General features: G+C 42.6%; 1 long non-coding RNA gene across 1 annotated transcript; it reads left to right on the top strand.

Annotated features, from left to right (window-relative positions):
* Nucleotides 1-2064: 2064 nt before the first annotated feature.
* On the top strand, nucleotides 2065-7359 carry LOC137870842 (uncharacterized). The gene is made up of 4 exons (XR_011102753.1): nucleotides 2065-2239; nucleotides 5125-5175; nucleotides 5469-5498; nucleotides 7276-7359. It is a non-coding gene; the product is annotated as an uncharacterized lncRNA (long non-coding RNA).
* Nucleotides 7360-7537: the final 178 nt, after the last annotated feature.

Raw genomic sequence — 7537 nt, forward strand, 5'->3', positions numbered from 1 at the left:
AGCATGTTAGCATTTAGCATCATCATTGCATCAGACAATGTTACAATGTTAAACCAACATTCTGGGGACGATTTCTTTTCAGTGTGGATTCCTTTTGTGTCTTTCTTTTATGTATGTATGTGTTGCACATGTTCCTCATTGTGTTATCCCTGCCATTTAGCTGACGGTGTGAATCTATGTGGGAACAGTGGAGCGGCCATCGAGCTACCTGCTCCTGTGTGTTCTGGGTTGACTTCTAACATGAAGGGTTTTGTTTGTTTGGGCAGGAAAGCTCTGTCTATTGTGAAATTTGTAGCTGTGTGTGTGTGTGTGTGTGTGTGTGTGTGTGTGTCTATTGTGATACTACACAAGAACGTCGATGCTGCTATTGTTAATTTCTCTGTAGAATGTTTTTTTGGCCTTCTATGTTTAAAATGATGTGCTGAAGGTATCCACATAGCAGAAGCCATTGTTTTATAGAAGAGGTTCTTATTTCCATACTACTGCAGGCACATAATATTATTATAAATTGATTAAATAGCTAAGCACATATATCCTGTAGTTGTTGGCAGAGTTTGAGGATGTGTTTTAAACTTTTAGATAAAAAAAAATGGTTCTCTTTGATATCACAAGGAGTATCGAGAAAATCTGATTTAGTTAACAGTGAAATGCCTTTCACGGATAGAAAACAGTGGCCTGTTAAACATTCAAGTGCTGAAAAAAAATAGTCAATTAATTGATTAGTGAATTGACAGAAAATTAATCTGCAGCTTTTTAGATAAGTGGTTGAGACATTTTTCAAAGCAAAAATGCCAAACGTTCCTTGTTTTTTTTGTCTTTAACCAATAACAAAAAGAAAGGTTAGTTGCAGCCTCACATTTAAGCACCGCGGACAAATTGGAGGTTTGGCACAAATGGATAATCAAAAATAATTGCACTCTTCAGTCTCTTAAATCTATCAAGTCTGATTCTGTCTGTTTTATCAGACAGAGATTTTGTATGTCTGAGTTACGTGGGGCGACTGCAGCATTAAATATGAACAGCGGTGTGCAGAAACTTGGGACGGTCTGTGCAAAACAGGGTGAGGGTTAAGATTATGAGTTTGATTTTGCCCTAAAGTTACAACAGAGTGACGTGCTGGGAGAGTCACTTGAGCTGCCCTGAGAGCTGCTTTTGGGGACCAATTTCAGCTGACCTTGGGTCAAACGGAGGGTGCCTACCAGATCAGAACTTTCTGCCACTGAAGTCCAACTCATACCTTTCACATCTGCATGAGGGACCGTGAGATTTCATCTGGACGCACGTGGACTGTCCATGTGCGGCCCAAAATGTATGACTACACAGACTGTAGGGTCTGCCTGCAGGCACCTAATGTAGTATACTCTGATCTGCATGTGTGTACATGTTGGACTATATCCGGCCCTTTAAGGGGCACTGAAGTTTTCCCAATGTGTTGTTACTTTAACCTAACCTTCAACCTGTATGTACACCTGCTCTTTTACACTCTTATTAAAAAAGTGTCCTTATAGTGAAATCAATTACTCAACAGTCCACTCAGTTGTCTGCAATAATGACTTTATAGTGGCTTTATTGAACTTATTGTTTTACTAGTATTATAATGCCCCCTACAGGGGCCGGTGCCTCTGCAGTGATGGTCCATGTGTTGTGCAAAACGTGATGCATGTTGCTCTAGTTCTTTACAGCAATGGAAACCCTACAAGACACAATGCCCGCCAGATTTTCTGGAGCTCCTCTGTGGCCGACATTGTGCCATTGTGCCCGTTTTTCTGGTCCTTTGTGTTTTTATTTACACCATTCTCTCTCTCTGTCTGTCTCTCTCTCATCCTACATTACCCAGATCCACCGAGAGTCGGCCCCCGCTTTCATTGGCCCGTCTCCACTTTCCCTCTCAGCCGTCGCCGTGTGGTAGGATCTGCGCACAAAGAGCGCGCAGCCAATCGCAGACAGCCTCTGATAAACCTCGGCCAATGACCGCGAGCCTCTTATTTACATAGAGACGGGACGAGCCAATCAGGAGTCAGCACAGGAGAGGATTTTGACTCCTGTGCCCAATGGCTGTTGGAGGTAGGCCTGTAGAGTTTTGGGGAGTGCATATAATCAACATATTATCGAAGGTGCCTAGATATTGATCCCGTATTCCGAGGTAGTTCAAATTTGCCTCTTCTGGACCTTCGGGTTTGACCTCAATTCGTCCGTGCTTGGTGGAGAATAAATCACGCGTAAAATGCCGAAGAGAAAGGTGAGTGTCGTCCGTGCCACCCAGCTCACTTCACTGTAGTTTTTTTCTTTTTTTTTTTTTTTGCTCTTGCATTTGAGGAAAATTGCGCTGCGCGATTTCTGTGGCGACGTCGAGGCAGGTGAGGTGATGCCAAAGTTTTGAGGAAGCGTATTTTCGCCCGCGACCTCTCCTTTTTATTTAACACGTCTTTGCGTGTATACGACATATCTTTATTGTAATATATATTTCTCCTCTTTGACGCTCCTAAATGTCCCCCGCGTTCATCTCAATGGCCGTTCTTGCGGTCGTTTTTATTCGCCACTTCCCTGTCCCACTAGTGCGCACTGGTGAATGTCAGACGGACCCGCCGGATGGATGGATGCGTAAATCTCGCAAGAGACGTGCGCGGTGACAATTATTGCAGGCGCGACTTATCGATTGTGAATAACATGTAGTGTAACAGTTTTAAAAACAAACACATCACCCCCTCCCTGTCTCGTTGTTGGTTTTCTGGTGGTGATGAATGTCAAGCGCCAAGCCGATGGAACCAACCGAGATTGACGTGGAGAGAAAGGGAATAAAGAAAGAGGGGATCAGGGACAATTGCCGCTGCGTTAAAAGAGGCCGTGACTTCTAAACAGCGGTGGTCGACGAGCTCCAGCGCATTGTATCGGCGCATACGTGGAAATTGGCTTTTCCCCCCCCCCTGCCATCTAAAAGCATGCCATTGTCTGCGCAGATTCGCCTTTGAGGACAGAGAATGGGGGGCCTCTAGGGGCGGAGGTCGCCCACATGCAAATGATGCGATTGCCAACCTGCGGGGTCTAACCAACAATTATTATTTTTTTTTTTCATGGTGGGGGTGGGCGCCACTGTACACGCTCCTCACCTGCCTGCAGCCTAAATGTGCGTCCTACCATGTGCATGATGTGAGGACCTACATGTAGGCTGACAGCCCTCGTGATGCGCTCTTATATAGTCAATATCCATGTTTATGTCCCAGTATAGCTTATTAATGGGGCTCGGGTTACTTGGCATGTAAGCAAGATGAACCCATTAAAATGGTAATGACCAGAGGGATCACATATCATCAGATAGCAGAACATTACATTATATTTAGTACAAATAAACAGACTAAGCAAATGCGGATTTGGATTCAAATTTAAGGTTTAATTATTTAAAACATCACCAGTTTGTTTCTAATATTTTAAGAAAAATACACAATTATAAGAACATTTTTTAATTATTTAACTTGAGACATTTACGATTCTGATAACTCTTAATATTGTGCACAACTGTATAAAACTCCTCAATGCATGAATCAAATATTGTACTAGGCTACCTGACCGCGTGTTAATAACTCAGTGTTTAGTTTTTTTGTTAGTTTGTATGATCGTATCATGTGAACAGGACTTTGTAGCTAAGTTATACGTTTGATTATTTTCCATTATGGATTAATCTGCCGCTTTATTTTCTCGATTAATCATCATTTGGTCCATAAAATATCAGAACATTGCGAAACATTTCCTGAAGCTGAAGTCGATGCTTTCGAATTGCTTTTTAGTTTCTGTTTGACCAGCTGTCCAAAACCCACATTTTCAGTTACTACTATTATAAAAGACTAACAACTCCAGCAAATATTCCCAGCCAGTAACTAACTATTTTAGCGTTTTCTGCCCAATTTATTGATTATGAAAATAGTTACAGAGTATATTTTTTGGTAAATATTCATTACATTAGTGTGCTTTCTGTTCAAGAAGTAAGGCTTTTCTCACATACGGCTCATTTGCTTTATTCGGCTTTATAACTCTTCCTTTATTAGTGTATCTGAACAGAGGAAAAACTTTGTGATTCAATAATTTCAAATGTTTTGACAATGACAGATGGAAACAACCAGAAAACTAAATCCACACACACAATTCATCGGCTGTGTGAGCGCACACACTTACCTTCTAAGACCCGACCTTACTGTCTTCAAGAGGCGGTAGCGGACTCCGACTCGAAGCTAGAGGTGTTCTATGAAACCAGTTCCCCTGAGGCGTCCACTGCTACCAACAATGTGATGCTAGCTTGTCGTTAAGGCGGGTGTAAAACTTAAAAAATATATAATTTTGGCGCGGCACAATGACCATTTTCAGAGGGATCCCTTTACCTCCCACCTCCATGCATCTCTAAACTTGTAAATGAATAATTTGATTATGACAGGAGAGCTGAGGCTCTTGGATTCACGCGTGATGATGCTCGTCCCCATTAGAGCTCTTTCATTGCAGTGAGACTTGACGTCACTGTATAGAATGACCTGTTTGTGACCTATAGGACAGTCACAGCCTCATGAACCTTTACAACGTTAATGACGCCGTACATAAACCAGAGGCCGGGGGCGTCCAGAGGATGTGTGATGTTCCTCTTATTGACAATAAAGGGGTTTCTGAGCTCTTACCGGTCACAGATGAATGAAATTATTGCAGATGTCAAAAGTTGTTGAAACCAAATCACAGTATGACTTTTCTTTCTGTGGTGTTTCTCGAGGTCTTGGTGTCTCAATGTGGTATTTTTAATTTTTTTTTTTTTTTTAAATCAATTCTCCAATGGTTAAATTTAGCACCAAATCTGTGTTGGGGGGGGGGGGGAAATGGAATCTTTTGAGACACAAGTGAGCGTGAGGACGGCCATCATGTACTTTTATTATGATGCTCTAAGCCCTTATAAAGTTCCACAACTTTATTTGAGGAATTAATTGATTACAAAAACAACTTGACACAGACTGCTGAAGGTTCCCAGCTTCCATGTGATGTACACCACTTCTAAAACTAAAGACCCCCCCCCCCCCCCCCCCCCCCAAAAAAAAAAAAATCCCCAAATTGGACTATGTGGTTCCCTATTAACAGTCTCCTTGTTTCCTACAGTCTCCAGAGGGTCCCGAGGGCAAGGAGGCCTCCAAAGTCACAAAGCAAGAGGTAACTGTTGATCGATGTGTGTTTGTGTGCTGTGCGTTTGCGTGCTGTGTATTTTTTTTGTACTGTGAGAGTGTGTGTGTGTGTGTGTGTGTGTGTGTGTGTGTGTGTGTGTGTGTGTGTGTGAGAGAGAATAGACACATGACAGGTTAATGATTAGGACACTTGTAGCAGTCACCAAGCACTCAAGATCAGCCTGCAAAGGTACAACTGATATCTGTGTCTCTCTGTCACTGTCTCTCTCTCTCTCTTTCTCTCTCTCTCTTTCTCTCATTGATCATCCCTTGCTCCGGTAGACCCCCAGAAGGTCAGAGAGATTGTCAGCGGTAAGTTTTGTTCTCCCCCCCCCCCCCCCCCCCCCCCCCTTCCTGTCCTCACCTCTCTCCTTCCTCACCCCGCCTCCCGCCTCTTGTGGGATAGGAAGTGTCATATACTGCCAAGGCTCAGAGCAAAGTCCTCACCGAAGTTTATGGATTTCAATCAAGGCAAATTTACAAATTCCATAAACGTGCTCCCTGAGGATTGCGTCTGTCTTGGTACGCACGTCTTTTCTCTGTTGTCTTTGTCCGTTCTCTGTGTTGCATCACCTTGTTGACGTTTGGGGCTGCATGATTCAATGGTGACAGGATGAGTTTAGAAGACGGTTGTCTCGGTAACAATGAAGCATTTTCCTCTCAATTCGATCCTCCTCTAAAGTTGACTCAACAGTAGTCAACATGACTCCTGGAAAATGTTCAATTTGTGTTCAAAATGCTCAAATTGTTCCCCAAATCCTCTTAAAACTAATAACTCTAATATTATCTAGCACATGAATGATAATATATTTTATGCAATCATGCAGCTCTGCCATACAAGTCCATGTTTTTTTTTTTTTTATCTGTGTTGTACTTTGCATGTTGGACCCATCTGTATTGAGTCTTTGCTCGTGTTTGTACATTTGCATGTGCACTTTGAAGACATAGTTTGACATTTTGGGAATAGGCTTGTCATGCAGCTGGCACCTGGTTAGCTTAGCTTTGCATTAACTGGAAACGGGGGGGGGGGGGGCTTCTCCAAGTTTAAATTAAACTAAAGCTCACAAATATACACACCATATCTTATTTAGTTTGATCTGGGTAAAAACCAAAGTGTAAAACTTTTTACGGGGGACTATTTCTTGGCCCCAAGCAACCTCTGGTGGTCACTATGCTAGCTGTAGCCAGCTTTATGCTAAGCTAACCGTCTCTTGGCTAGCGTTATGTTTAACAAGCAGACATGAGAGTGTAAGAAGATGAAAAAAGGGTATTTCCCAAATTATCAAACTACTTCTTTTAAGCTTTTGACGATCTAAACATGCTAACTGTACTTTTTTTTTTTTTTTTGCATGTTTCCTGATCATGCAAATCCTGATCCTTGTCTTTGAACACCTTTCAAAGTAAACTAGCATGTTGCATATTGGCTGCTATCTGCACTGCGTAACAGAAATGTAGTCTTTCTAGTGTTTTCCATTTTGTAATCTGATGGGGGAATTTCCCACTTGTAATTGTAAATCCCCCAGCGTAAGAAGAATTTGTGTGTCTGTGATTTCTAAAGAAAAGCTGAGATATTCTGAGGAAGAGTCACATGACGTACTTCAGTCGCAGCAGTGTTGCTGTAGCTCGTGGCTTCTCGCTCAGCGGCCCGGAAAAGCTCTGCAGCAAACTTTCTCACACCGAGTGGCCAGAATTTGAACTCCCCCTCCGATGCAGTCATTGTGCAGCGGCCGCGGGTCGCTTCCCCTTTTGAGAAGAAGCAGATATTTAAAACTACTTAGCGCGGGAATAATGCCAGAACCCGCTGCTTAGGAAATATGTTGCAAGTATACTCGATTATTATGAATAATATCGGGGAGTGGGAGCCAGTACAGCCTCGGTGTTCTGTGTTAGTCCTGATTAAGTCTCTAAGCAGCTCTTGTGGTTAAAGCGACAGGATTTTAAACAGTGTAGAGAGAGGGGGGGGGGGGCAATCAAAGACTACTATATTACTTAATAGTAATGTTAGTAATATAGATAATAGATAATATTCTTCCTAGAACTACACACTGTTCAGTTGATCAGTTCTCACTGACTTCTGCTTAATTTGCAGAAACCTGCTCCACCCAAGCCTGAGACCAAGCCCAAGAAGGCCATCGCCAAGGTACACACACACACACACACACACACACACACACACACACACACACACACACACACACACAACAATGCCTACAATGCCTACAATGCCTACAATGATTTATTCATGTCCCCATAAATGCGTAACAGTGTGAGGCACTCGGTTGCCCCTCACTACTGGTTTATGTGCGTGACAGAGGCTGTTAACGTGTATAAAAATAAACACATAAATGCAC

The sequence above is a fragment of the Cebidichthys violaceus genome, unplaced genomic scaffold (genome assembly GCF_023349555.1).
Source record: "Cebidichthys violaceus isolate CVI_PGR_0920_01 unplaced genomic scaffold, fCebVio1.0.p SCAF_14, whole genome shotgun sequence".
Classification (NCBI taxonomy): Eukaryota; Metazoa; Chordata; class Actinopteri; order Perciformes; family Stichaeidae; genus Cebidichthys; species Cebidichthys violaceus.